The 14,364-nt window shown below is 54.0% G+C and overlaps 1 long non-coding RNA gene across 8 annotated transcripts in view; it reads right to left on the reverse strand.

Moving 5' to 3' along the window:
* LOC112674157 (uncharacterized) overlaps positions 1-2,836 on the reverse strand; it is a 29,014-nt gene extending 26,178 nt beyond the window's left edge. Inside the window, exon 1 of one of the 8 annotated variants that reach the window (XR_004809058.2) lies at positions 2,567-2,821. This is a non-coding gene — a long non-coding RNA (uncharacterized LOC112674157). Of the gene's footprint in view, positions 1-2,566 lie in introns of all 8 variants that reach the window. The other 7 variants (XR_003145268.3, XR_004809059.2, XR_007405579.1 and 4 more) reach the window with 7 other exon arrangements.
* Positions 2,837-14,364: the final 11,528 nt, after the last annotated feature.

Here is a 14,364-nt window from a genome sequence, read left to right on the forward strand (position 1 = left end):
GATTGCCATCGGTTGGGGGCTGTGTCCAGTGAGCGGATGGCTCAAGGGGACCGGGGGGTGTGTGTGGCCAGCTGTCTCAGGGACAGGAACGCGGCCTGGTCGCTGGGCCGCTCGCTCACTCTGCCCAGCCTACTCTCTCCCCTTCCTCACAGGCGTGCCCACCAGTCAGTCGATCCCCTACTTCCCACACAGCACACGGTCAAAGGGATAAACAAGCTGCGGGACCTAGAAACAGTGGAAAATTATTCAGCAAAAAGAAAATGAGCTTTCAAGCCACGAAGAGACAGCGAAGGACCTCGAATGCGTGTTGCCAAGTGAGAGAAATCAGTCTGAAGGGTCACTTGCTGTACGACTCCAACTATATGACTTTTGGAAAAAGCAGGATACAGAGACAGTGAGATCGGTGGTTGCCGGGACTTGGGGGGCAGGGGGTGATGAGAAGGGTGAGGAGGTGGCACGCAGGGCATCTGGGGGGCGGTGAGGCTGCTCTGTACGATACTGCAAAGGTGCACGCATGTCATCATCCATTTGCCAAGACCCACAGATTGGACACCACCAAGAGCGAACCCTAATGTACCCTGCAGGCTTGAGTTAATAGTGATGCATCAGGATTGGTACAATAGTTGTAACAAACGTAGCACACTATTGCAAGCTGTTAAAAATAGGGGGGCCAAGGTGGGGGGAAGCAGGGGTATGGGGATACTATACTTTCTGTCCAGCTTTTCTGCAAACCTAAAACTGCTATAGAAAAGTCTATTAATTAAAAAAGAAGGGACACCCGGGTGGCTCAGTGGTTGAGCATCCGCCTTCAGCTCAGGGTGTGATCCTGGGGTCCTGGGATGGAGTCCCCACATCAGGCTCCCTGCATGGAGCCTGCTTCTCCGTCTGCCTGTGTGTCTCTGCCTCTCATGAAAAAATAGATAAAATCTTTTAAAAAATCATATCTATCCCCAAACCTTCCAATGGCATCCTCTGAAACTTGAAATAAAATCCCAAGTCCTTGCCTTGTCCTTATAGAGGCTGACGTGGCCTGTGCCTGTCCATCTGTCTAACCTCTTCTCCCGCCTAGCTCGGGTTTGCTGGCTTTAATCTCGCCATGCTGACTTCCATCATATCCTGAGGCAGGTCTAACTCTTTGTCACCTCAGGGCATTTGCACACATGCTGGCCCTTTGGCACTCCTATGACAACTGGTCCCCGTTTCCCTGGTTAAAGCTTTTTGGCAAAAACCTCCCAAATCACATCACCTAAAGGAGATTTCTCCTGGAGATTCCTACCACAGAGTCCTTCTGGCTTCATCCAACTGGCTTTTGAAAGCTGTTACTATTTCCTTTATATGGTTATTTGTTTTCTTTGGTTACTCATTGTTCTGCCGTTCTCTCTCCCTCAAAGGCAAGACAGGAGATGGAAACGAGGGCAGGAAATGTTGTCTGTCTGGTTATTGATGTATCTCCTGTGCCTGGAATTATGTCTGGCACACAGCAGACAGTTAATAAATGACCAAATGAGTGTACATTTACTGACACCTACTGTATTTGTTGGAGTTTAGTGTATAAAACAACATTTTAGGTCTCTTAAGCTGAAAGTGTTCTCAGGCATAGAATCAGGAATTATGAAATTTGTAGAAGGGCCAACAACCCAAATAATCACGGATTCTTCATTTCCGTCATGCCAGCCTGCCTAACCCCTATCCCCACACCCTGCCCCGTGAATCCCAGACTCAGCCTCCCACATTGTGCCTTAATTTCCTCAGCACACCCCGTTTGAATGGTCGGTTCACACCCAGCATGCTGGCTGAGCGTCAAGGTGGACAGGTTGAGGTTGGAATCCCAACTCTCATGTTTACTGGCTGTATGACCAACCTTGGATCCTTTACCTGTAAAAAAAGGATAATCATGGGACTGACTCTCAGGCTCTTGGGAAGATTACATAAAATAATGCACGTAAAGTGCTTGAGTGGGTGCCTGGCCGTGGACAGCACCAACGTCCCCTTCTGTGCCAGGCAGGAGTCAGGGCGGTGGGCAGGAGACATTAGTACCCTGACTCCGCAGGGGTCCCATCAGTGTCGAAGACAGGTGTACTAGGCTAATAAAAGTAGCTAATAAAACTAAGCTAATAAACGGGTGGCAAGGGTGGTCAGAGAAGAAAGTGCTGTGTGCGCTGAGCCCAAATGGTGAGAGGGGAGGAGCCGTGTGAAGATCTGGGGAGATGGTCCAGGGGGAAGAACAGTGAATGCCAAGTTCCTGAAGTGGGGTCAGATTGGGAAAAATAGCAAGGAAGCAGATGGACAATAAGATGCCACAATAAGCTAGCTTTCAGTAATTGCTGTTATTGAAATTGAAACAGAGCCCACGTGTCTATTTTTTTCACCTTTTACCCCTCCTTCACTGTCCCTTCCAGTTCTCCTGTACCCACTAAGATCAATGGATAATCTTACTTATCTATGATTCATAAAAAGTCTCATAATTTAATAACCAAGGCTCTGTGTAGGTGACTACCTATTGCTGCATAACAAATTGCCCCAAAACTTAGTGGCTTTGGTCAACAATAAATACTTATGAACTCACACAGCTTTTCTGGGTCGAGAATTTGGTGGCAGCTTCGCTGGGTGGCTCTGGCTGAGAATCTCATACAGCATCAGTCACGATGTCAGCTGGGGCTGCATCATCTGAAGGTTCGATTGTGGCCGGAGGCTCCATTTCTCAGGTGGGACGGTCCCATGGCTGCCAGGTTGGTGGTGGCTCTTGGCAGGAGGCCTCAGTTTCTCTCCATGGTGTCTCCATGGAGATGTTTATGTGACCTCACAACATGGTGGCTGGTTTCTCCCAGAGCAAGTGATCAGAGAATGAGGTTAGGCCGTGATGCATCTTATGACCTCACCCTGGAAGTCACAAACTCCCACTGTGCTCTACTGGTCACTGAGGCCAGTCCTGATTCAGCGTGAGGGGAACCACGCAGGAGGCCAGGATCCTCGGGAGCCCCCTTGGAGCTGGCCACCAGGCACATTTCCCCCCTCAGGTGCACTCCGTTCATTGTCTCCCTGCTTGGGTCGGAATCAATCAATAACAGCGACAAAATCCTGAACGGCGAATCTCGTGGCTTGTCTTTCGGTTTTGATCACGTTCACCTGGCGTTTCTCATCTCCAGCATTTTCTCCTTGCATTGGTGGGGACGTCAGTGTCCAAATCCCACCCTCTTATATAACCGGAGGGTCCAACCCCTGTTGATTTAGTTCCTGTGACAACGAGATAGAAATTTCTAACTAAAGTGGGAAATAAAGGAAATTAATTTGTCTGGCAAAAGGCTAGAAAGTAATTCTGCTGCCAGACGCAGAATCTGCCATGGGAAAACAGATGGGAAGATCATGTAAATATAACGAATGCCAAGAAGAATCGGGAAAGGCAACTTGTAGCTCTTCAAATGGTTTTCTAAAATATTTTTTTGTTGAGGCTACACAGGATGCCAAAACAAGTGAGGGGGTGGGAGGCATGTGCAGACAAGGCCAAAACCAAGGTGTGGCCGTTGGGAATCGTGTTCGAGAATCAGTCCGTGGTTTCCCAATCGATGGGCACGGAAGGCAATTCACGGAACCTGGACAACTCGGAATCCCTACAGACAAGCTGTGCCTTGTGAGGGTCTGCGCGCAAAGCTGGCCAGGTTTCAGGTGCCTGCCTGTCCTTGCTGCCCTGGTGCCTCTGCCCACCAGAGGAAGAGGGCTTTGGGAGTTTATGACCGAAGGTAAATGCAGTTTTAAAAAATAGCAGCGTCCACATTCGGGAGGCTTTACTAGGGCCAAATGCGCCTTGGGTAATTAAATCCCTGGCCAGCGTCGGTGCATGCAGGAAAATGTTCCCAAAACGCATCGTGTTTGTAGTGTGTCATCGTGAGAAGTTAGAGAAATGACTGGATTGTAGGAGCCTGTCCACCAAGCACGGCAATGTCCAGGAGAAGGTGACAGTGATGATGAGATCTGGGGCTAAATTCGGAATATTTACCCTATCAATCTCCAGTAGGAGGTGACTCTCCATTTAACTCGGAGGAAGGTGCGGTCAGAGTTCCAGGGTGAGTCAGGCCGGAGGGGCAGGGCAAGGGGTGGGGGGCTTCTGGGGAGCCTACGTTGAAGCGACACACGAAGCCTGAGTTAGTGCTGGCAGCGGAGGAGATCGGTCTTATTTTCCCCGTTACGGGAACGAGGCAGCGGAGACAGGCCGTGCGCCCCCACTCTACCCCTTGCTATGGGGTCCTGTGTTCCCGGCTACCCATCACCAATATGCACCACCTCCCCACCCCCGTGGCACCAGCTTCAGTCGTTAACTATTCGCACACGTCAGAAAACAAGCTCAAGGTAAGAGTGACAACGTATGACGCGCTGGGTACCTGCCACCGAGTCCTGTGATTATGCCCATAATCCTAACGGCAACGACGATTAACGGCTGACACCTGAGCCCAGGCTCCAACGGGCGCCCCATCTCAGTCCCATCCCGGACTCCCTCATCTCAGCCTCACCACGCGGCAGTTGATCACGTTCCCATTTTACAGATGAGGAAACCGAGGCCCAGAAAAGCTAAGCAACTCGCCCGAGTTCTCATCAGCCGTAAGCGGCAGAGCTGGGACGCTCCCTGGAGAGAGAGAGGGTCTAACTGCGAAGACCGGAGCCCCCTGCCTTGGGTAGTGGATGCTCCAGCGACGTCACCCTTCCAGGCTGCATCTTTAAAGGGGTCCCCGCGGCATCTGGATGGGAGCATTTTAAGGCAATGGCTTAGGTGGGCACGTGGGCGGCATCTGTTTCTGTATCCACAGATCTCTGCAGGTGTCTAGAGAACACTCCCCCCCCCCCCCACCCAGCAAGAGCGCCCTTCAGGTGTCCTCAGGAGCGGGCGTGACAATGAAACACGCAAGGTTATTCACGGTAGCATGACTTTTAACAGCAAGCAGACAGGAACAACCCAAGTGGCCGCGGGTGGGCGGGAATCAGGTCACGAGAGATGGGCATCTGCACAGCCCCATGCCATGCTGCTCTAAAAAAGAACGGGGACAAAAATAAATAATAAAATAAAATAAAATAAAATAAAATAAAATAAAATAAAATAAAATAAAATAAAATAAAATAAAATAAAAAATAAAATAAATAAAATAAAATAAAATAAAATAAAATAAAATAAAATAAAATAAAATAAAGAACAGGGACGTTCTTTCTGTGCTGATTTGGGAATATTGCCGAGCTGTATGGAGCACAAAAGCAGGATGCGGGATGGGGTGGACGAGACACCACCCTCGGTGCCACGGGCAAAAGGGAACATAAACGGGTGGGTCTGTAAGAAACAGGAGCCAACTGAAGAGAATTGTCTTAGAACTAATCACAGTGGTCGGCTCATCCCTGGGAGGGAGCGGAGACCCTGGGGGGTTCGGGGGGGAGGGGGCTTACATCCCCCTCGCCCCGTATAACATTTTATATTGAGTCTGAGACTTTATGGTGTGTACATATGCTATTAGCAGACATTTGTGTAATTTGTGTTGTTGTTTAGAAAAGATAAAACAGAGAAACAGCTCAGGAGACTGGAAGGGATGTCTCCTTAGACACGTCAGCTGTGGGTTTCCTGTGCCCCATTTCCAGAGGGGCTTCGGCCTTCGTTTGGATCAAACGTCTGCTTTCCCTCCGATGTCCCTCCGAGGGCAGGCCGGCTTGCACTCCGGTGACCCGCGCGTCCTCAGAGGCGGCCCGGCCGCCAAAGCTCCTGTGTGAGCCGCTCCGTGATCCTGGGGCGCCTCCGGGGCATCACTCACTGCAGTGACGTCCCCGTTGCCCTGGTGTCCACAGTCATTAAAATAACGTCCCCACGGGCTGCTGCCCTGGCCGCCAGCCCTGATCTGCGCAGAGGGTGAGCACAGGGCTCTCGCTCAACATGACACCCCGATTTGGATGATCTCTAACAGCCCCAGGCTGGCTGCACGTGTCCTTTGCGGCCGACCCCGCTCTTCTGCATTGCTGGGATTGCTTTGGATGGAAGAGCAGAAGCACAACGGCCAGGCCAGGAAAGACGAGCTCCCTAACTGTCCCCCCAACCCCACCCCCGCCAGGTGTGTCCAGACACCCCACCCCCACCAGGTGTGTCCATCCTCCCCGGACTACCCAGCTGGATGGAGAATGGATGTCCAGGAATCGGCCTCGCCACCAAGACGCCAGAGCACGAGCCCCTCTGTGCCCCACTCAGCTTCATCTCATTTGGCCTTAATCCTCTGTTGCTTTATGTTTCAGGACTCAGCAAGAACTACATACAGTCTTTACATGCAGTTTCTCTACGTCCCCATGAAATGACCACGAGAGGCAGGTTGTCTCAAACCCACATGGGCCCCAGGGGAACCAAAGTGCCAAGAAAGCAGAAAACATGGCCAAATTCATACAGATGAGGGTGGAGGGGTGGAGTCGGGGTTGGGAGCTAGGTCTCCCAGGTCACCACCCCACTCCTGTGCTCACAGGAGACATCACTAATGGTCCAAGGACACTTCCCTCTCAGCCCGAATGTACCCTCAGAACTCAGGAGAAAGTTCCGGGCAGTCACCACCAATCAGTAAGACCATAGGCTCCAAGAGGACAGGGACCCCCGTGTGGTCCAAGGCAACACTGAGTCCCCAGCACGTAGCACGGTGTATGGCACCTGTAACGATTCATGGAAGGCAGGGCCCGAGGGAGGGAGGGAGGACCTGTGGCAGAGTTAGCTGTCTTCCAAAGTTAATTTTCTTTTTCACGGGTCCTACAGCTACCCGGCCTGCTTTGGGAATGGTTGTTGTGGGGTGACTGACTGTCCCCAGTGCAGCAGGAGCAGAGGTGAGAAGTGTCACTTTGGGGCCCAGGCTTCTAAGCGGTGTGTCTCTCTCCCCTTCTGCTGGCTGCGTGCAGATGGCAGCGTCTTCCTAGTGGATTGTGTGGCCACAGGGTCACGGCCTAGACAGGCCCTGTGTCCCTGCGTCAAGTAGAGCCACCCTCCCTCAGGAGTAACTACCCTGGGTGCTACATGCCCAAGAAATAAAGGGAGGGTGGGGAATGCCTCTCCCTGGGCAGCTCCAGGCCACGCAGCAGCCGTCACCTGGGAAAATTCTCTCAAGAAGGTTGCACATGGGGGCAGCCGGGTGGCTCAGGGATTGAGCATCTGCCTTCGGCTAGGGTGTGATCCTAGGGTCCCAGGATAGAGTCCTGCACTCAGAAGCCTGCTTGTCCCTCTGCCTGGGTCTTTGCCTCTCTCTCTGTGTCTCATGAATAAATAAATAAATTCTTTAAAAAAGAAAAAAAAAGGTTGCACATAAAGCCATCAGCCAGAGCATCCCAGCAGCCGGGGGAGGGTGTGCCGTCTGCAGAGGGATTCTGGGCAGGGGCCTAAGGGCATCTGCTACCAGGGCTGGCAGGAGTCCGCAGCAGGGGTAGAGGAGGAAGGGAACGTCACTGGGACGCACAAGGTGGCCGGCCGCTTGCTGGGTGCTCTGAGCACGCCATCCCCGTCTCCCGGGGCCTGAGGGAAGCTCTCTCGTGACCGCTGTTCCGTTGTACAGATACAGATACAGACAGTGATGCTTAGAAAGATCAAGGGATTTTTCTAAGGGCCCAGATGTTAGAAGTGGCAGAGCAGGAGTTGGAGCTCAGGTTACTCCAGCTCCCACGCGGAGCTGCACAATCCTACCTGCCTCCACCAGCCCCCCAGCCTCCACAAGCCCCCCAGCCTCCACTAGCCCGCCTGCCTCCACAGCCCACCTCCCTCCACCAGCCCACTTCCCTCCATCAGCCCCCCAGCCTCCACCAGCCTGCCTGCCTCCACCAGCCACCCAGCCTCCACCAGCCCTATGGCCTCCACCAGCCTGACAGCCTCCACTAGCCCGCCTGCCTCCACCAGCCCACCTCCCTCCATCAGCCCCCCAGCCTCCACAAGCCCCCCAGCCTCCACCAGCCTGCCTGCCTCCACCAGCCCCCCAGCCTCCACCAGCCCTACGGCCTCCACCAGCCTGACAGCCTCCACTAGCCCGCCTGCCTCCACCAGCCCACCTCCCTCCATCAGCCCCCCAGCCTCCACAAGCCCCCCAGCCTCCACCAGCCTGACAGCCTCCACTAGCCCGCCTGCCTCCACCAGCCCACCTGCCTCCACAGCCCACCTCCCTCCACCAGCCCACCTCCCTCCATCAGCCCAACAGCCTCCACCAGCCCAACAGCCTCCACCAGCCCACCCGCCTCCACCAACCCGCCAGCCTCAGTGCAGGAGAGCAGAGAAGGGCGGTGCATACGTCTCTCAGCACCTCGACGTCTCCACACAGGAATCCGCCTGCCCTGCGTCTCCAGGTGCGGCGCAGCCAGGGGAGCAGCTGGCACAGCAGCCGGTCTGGCCGGGGGCTCCACCCAGGGTTGCAGACAGGGTGAGGCTCGCGGGCCTCCAGCCGCTGCCCTGCAGGTGGTGCCGTCACTGCTCTGACTCAGAGGCTGCCCAGCCTCCCGGTTTGCTGATTTTGCAAAATAAGCAGTCCCGGGCTGCAGCCTGTGTGCATTTGGAATCTCGATTTTCTCCTGCTGGAGAAAGAGAGGGCATGTAAGTGAGCGTGAGAAATGCATGGGCCAGATTGGTCCCCTCCAACTTGTGAAGTCTGGTACTAAGAGAGGTCTCTGAGGTACTTAGTACTTAGTACTCCTGCTCAGCTCTCCGATGACTGTCAAGCTAGCCTGCCTGAGCTCACGTCCCAGGCCCACCACTATCAGAGAAAGGGCCAAGGGCAGGTCTCTTACACGCCCCCCCCCCCCTGCGCCCACACCTGGAGATGTCAACAGGCTCTTCCTCATAGAGGTTTTGGAAGAATGAACTGAGATGATGCAGGGAAAATGCTTCAGACACACCAAAAACTCGATGCGTTTTTATAACCACAGGAAGCTTTTCTACCCCAGCTCAATCCCTCAGACTGCAAAGACGAGGATGGACCCCAAACTATAAAAAATGGGAGACTCATTGTGTGTCCCTCCCGTTGCTGCCAGCTTTTGTTCACGGTCCTCAGATCACTGCTACTTGTGTTCTGTCCACTGTCTAGTTCTTACCGGAAGCCAAGGGGGTGAGATTTGAAGCTCAGAGATGGGAAGCACTGTGCTGCCGCTTCCCAGCCCCATCAGGTGCAGCCGAGCTGCGGGGAGTCCAACTCCAGCTCCCTGCTTCCGCCTCCCCTCGTGTTTGGTTATTCATCCTCGGTGGGAATATCTACTGAGTGCCCACATCATGCCAGCCGCTGTGCTAGGTCCTGGTGACACCGCCGTGAGCTGCTTCAACTAGGTCCCTCTTCTCAGGGTGCTTGCATTCTGGTGACGAAGTCAGACAGTAGACAGGAGAACAGCCCAGTCAATAGGACAATTGCAGGTGGTGACACCTGCACCCAGGGAATGGGATGGCTCAACCTGAGGATTGTGATGGGGTGGGAATGACTTGGGTTGAGTGGTCCCGGTGGTCTGGGTTCAGCCTGAGAAGAAGCAAGAATGAAGTGAAGGGGTGTGCGTGTGTGTTTCTGGAGAAACTTTCCCAGCAGAACAATAGCAAGAGTGCAGACTTGGAGGGAGGAAGCCTGGCTTGTGTCTGGGGAACCGGGGGAGGCCAGTGTGTATGTGTGTGTATGTGGGGGGCCAAGGCCACCAGAGCAGGGAGGTGGCATCCGCTTCACCTCTGGCCCCACTGCTCACCCAGCGCTTGCCCGCGCTCCTGCCCCAGCTGCTCAGGACCCCAGGGACCACTTTTGCAGACCCCAGTGAGCACACAGGAGCTCAGAGTCAGATGGCCAGTCTCCAAGCTCCTTCCTCTGTCCTTAGCTGCAGGGCAGGTTGAGGAAATTAAATACGTAGGGACTGAATATTCTTTAAAGCTCCTTCCATTTGCAAATAAATGTAATCCTAACTAACAATAACCCTTTGAAGTAGGAATAATAATAATTATTATTTAGAAGGGGGAGGGACAGAGAGGGAGAGAGAATCCATGCTGGGCCTGGAGCCCAACTCAGGGCTCGATCTCACGACCCTGGGATCACGACTGGAGCTGAAATCCAGAGTCAGATGCTTAGTTGATTGAGCCACCCAAGCACCCCGAAGTAGGAATTAGTATTAATAACAGTGGTATTGTCATCGGCCCTATTGAACAAATGAGGAAACGGACTCAGGGGCGCTTCGTGACTTCTCCAGGGTCACACAGCTAGAACACAGAAGAACTGGAATTTGAACTCGGGCTAATTTTACCACTGCTCTTATTGGCCTGTAAGACAGGGTGTGGTAAGCACCACTCCGTCTGGGATAATAAACTTACTGCCTTAAAAAGCCACATGAGGGGAATCCCTGGGTGGCGCAGCAGTTTAGCGCCTGCCTTTGGCCCAGGGCGCAATCCTGGAGACCCGGGATCGAATCCCACGTCGGGCTCCCGGTGCATGGAGCCTGCTTCTCCCTCTGCCTGTGTCTCTGCCCCTCTCTCTCTCTCTCTCTATCATAAAAAAAAAAAAAAAAAAAAAAAAAAAAAAGCCACATGAGGCTTTCATCCCACTCCACACTAGTTTTCGTTGTGACTTCGAGCGCCCCGTGGCGCACACCCTGACCCTGGGCCCTTAGAGCAGGGTGCTCACACTGTGGCCCAAGCACCCAATCCTGCCCTCTGCCTGCTTTTTTGGAAATAAATTTATCCGGAAGCCAGCCACACCCCTATGCTCCTGGATGGCTCGGGGCTGTTTTCCTGCTCCAAGGGCAGGACTGCGTTGCTCTGACTGAGACCACAGGGCCTTCAAAGCTTACAATATTTATAATCTGGCCCTTTACAGAAAAGGTTGCAGATCCTTGGCACAGAGGAACTTGCTCCCAGCTCCTGTGTCTCTGCCGCGGTGACTTTGGAAGGAAGGACACCTGGATGACCCAGGGCCCAGCCCTGGATACAGCACCAAAGGAGCCCTTAAGGCAGGTAAGGGCTGGAACAAATGCCCCTTTCAGAGGGGAGATGCCACAACCCCGGGGGCTCCCTCGCCCCCTTCCCCGATCAGAGGGCATGTGCGTGCATCTGGGGCTGCGAGCGCCAAACGCAGCAGAAGCCCCTTCTGCACATGCTGCCTACAGTTGTCAGACTTGAAAACAGAAACACAGGGCACCCGGGAAATTTGAATGGCAGAGAGACCACAAATAAGTTTTGAGTAGGAGTCTGCCCCCAATAGTACGTGGATCATTCTCACACTAAAAAATTATTCTAAAATCATTCTACCAAAATTCTGAAGTTATTATGCTAAATTCCAAATTTATTATGCCCAAATCTTAAGTGTAGGTATGTCCCGGGTATTGTGTGGGACATGCTTATGTTTAAAAATATATATACATATGGATCCATCGTTTATCTGAAATTCAAACCTGAGTGGCTTCTTGTGCTTTGGGAACACACGAGGGGGTGAATTTGAAGGCAGACAGAGGAAGCTCGGAGCTGCAGGGAGCTGCAGGGACCGCAGGGCCGCCAGCCTTCTCCACGTGGGTTTGCCCTGGGAGCGGAGGAGGGAATCGCAGCCACGGGCCCCTTCCAAGACCCTTCCACAGATGGTTTTCCAGCAGGAAATCCCCCCAGCTCTCCAACAAAGGTGAGCTTCTTTTTTCCCAAGTGGGCATCCCGCAATCTAATCCCACAACACAGGATCTGTAACTTTCAGGCAGCAGGAAACTATTTATGGGCTGAAAGTCTGGGATTTTCTTTTTTCTTTTTTAATTGGGGGGGGGGGCTGTTTTGATGCTTTGCGAGTGAAGACCTGGTTTTCTGGCCCCAGCTCCTTTGCCATGGCCCGCCCCTTGTCTCTCTGGCTCTCTCCCTGTCTCTCCCTGTCTCTCCCCGTCTCTCCCCGTCTCTCCCTGGTACGCGGCTTGCTCAGGGAGCCTGGCAGCAGATAAAATGCCTTTTGACAGGTGACAAGATGGAACCAACGTCCTGGCGGGTTAGGGCAGTAATCGGGTGACAGAGGAAGGAGCCATGGGCTTAGCAACGCTGGGCGGCGGGATGGAAGCGGAGGCGCGGCAACCGGGGTCTCTGCCTACTGGGGTTTCAAAGGCGATCATCGGGGCGCACTATTCTCCAAAAAGGGGCAGTGAAGCCGCATCAGTGTCCCCCTCCAGCATGGAGCTCCCCCTCCAGCCCTGGCAGCCGGGGTTTCGTCACCGTCCTCAGGCCTCGGTCCTTACCAGGGAGGACTGGAGGCCTGGAGGCCACGTGGGTCGCTCAAGGTCAGCCGCCGACCTGAGGCAGAGCTTCGAGGGGACCTCGGGGTGGGGGCAGGCCCCCAGCCTCACGTCCCCATCCACGATTCTGTCCCCGTGGAAATCTTGCCTACCTGAGGGTTTACAGTGCCCACCTGACAGGGGCCCTGCTATTTTCCTAGCCCAGCCTCGAGACTCAGCACCCAATTCTGTGCTTCCACAGTTATTCTGGATCTTTCTCTGGGAGGGCTCTTTTACAGGTTAGGGGGTGACCAGAGGTAAAGGGAGAGCCAGCACCTCGTGCCCAGGAGGGGCTCAGGGGACCCTGTCTGGGGTCGCGATCGCCACACCAGCCCTTTGTCCCCGTGCAGGCCTGCACGCACCACCAGTAAGGTAGGCGCCCGGCACCACTCCCGAAGGTGCCTTGTGCCAGCAATGGAAGATGTCCACTGGGTGCTGGGTAACAGGTCGCTTGAGAAACCTCCACCTCCTCCCCTTGGGCTGGTCTCGGAGACCATAGTGAGGACCCTGGGGACAGGCAGGCTCCCTTGGGGCCCAGCAGAATGCTTACACCTGTGGCGCCTCCTTAGACAGTCCATGCCGAGGACGCATCCCCCGCTCTGCTGGGGGCTTTGGGAGGGGAAGGAGCACCAGACAGAAAAATCCAGGCCTGCTGGAGGAGCACAGACTCAGCCACCATGGGCCTGGAGCCTCAGCAGCCCCGTCTCTGCCCTGTGGCCTGGACCCCCTTGGAATAGGCTGGCCCAACCCAACTCATGAGAAATTGGGGGCCTCTTTCCAGCCTCCAGCTCCCTGAGCCTTGCCAGGAGCTTAAGAGCCCCTTGCTTTGCAAATCAGGAGAGGAAATCCTGTGCTGACTTTGAGAAGTGGAGAAGAAAAGGGGACCATTTTCCGGGTGGCCCCCAGCACTCTCAGTGTTGGCTTTGAGCCTTTCGTTTCTCCTCCATGTCTCTTCCAAGCCAGCTTTCCAGTTGCACTCCCATAGGAAGGGGCTCCAGGAAAACTTGTGGGGTGACAAGAAGCAAGTTGGGGCCAGAGGGTCCTTTTTACAGGGACCTCCCCTACCAGAAGAACCCAGGACACTGTTGGGAAATGCAGGCTCCAGTGCCCACCCCAGAGCTTCCCAGTGAGACCCTCTAGGTGCGGTCTGGGACTCCGCGTTCTTATGGAGTCCTTCCCCGACGGCAGTGCACGATTAGAGACATAAGGTGAGGACTGGTAAGTTTTCAAGATGTGAACGTTCTCAACTTCAATACAGTGGAAAATCTCTTGCTGGCTTCCCAGTGCTTTTAGGGGGAAGGCCATGATAGGAGAACCTGCTTCAAGGGGCAGGTCGGTGGGAATTTTCTCAACTTCAATACAGTTGAAAATCTCTTGCTGGCTTCCCAGTGCTTTTAGGGGGAAGGCCATGATAGGAGAACCTGCTTCAAGGGGCAGGTCGGTGGGAATTTTCTCAACTTCAATACAGTTGAAAATCTCTTGCTGGCTTCCCAGTGCTTTTAGGGGGAAGGCCAGTGCCTTTGGCACGGCTTATTGACAGTATCCTCTCTGTGCTCCATTTCTTCATCATTTGCCTGCCACACCACCCTGTGCTCGGCAGCATCCCCCATTCCTACCACAGGACTTTTGAACTGTCCATCTCCACTCTCTAAACACTAACCCCAGGGAAACTCCCAGGGGTTCCTGGAGTGAATGATACTTATTCAGCTGCCATAAGTCCCCCTCCAGCTCATGTGCCCCTCCTTTGGCCACTTTTCTTGGTTAAAAGTCAAACACCGTCATCCCTAGATGATTTTTTTTTCCCTAGATGATTTCTTAATGTCCTCAGCCCCTCTTGAATTGGGGCTCCCTGAGGGTAGGGGCTGGAGCTATCCCATTCAGCTTGGCACCCCAGCCCCAGGTCTGTGGACGGGGCGCTTCCTGGTTCAGAGCCCAGATCCGGAGCCCACTGAGGGCTTTTACTGCAGGCCCCACCGACCGCGTGGACAGCAAATCACAAAGCCTCCCGGACCTCGGTCTCTGACTGTAACAGAGCTCAAACTGTACCTGTGCCGAAGGGCTAAAGTGAATGAGTGCTAGGTACTCCCTAGGCCTGGTGTCTGGCATTCCCTTAACGAGCAAATACTTAATGAG

The sequence above is a fragment of the Canis lupus genome, chromosome 24, assembly GCF_003254725.2.
Source record: "Canis lupus dingo isolate Sandy chromosome 24, ASM325472v2, whole genome shotgun sequence".
Classification (NCBI taxonomy): Eukaryota; Metazoa; Chordata; class Mammalia; order Carnivora; family Canidae; genus Canis; species Canis lupus.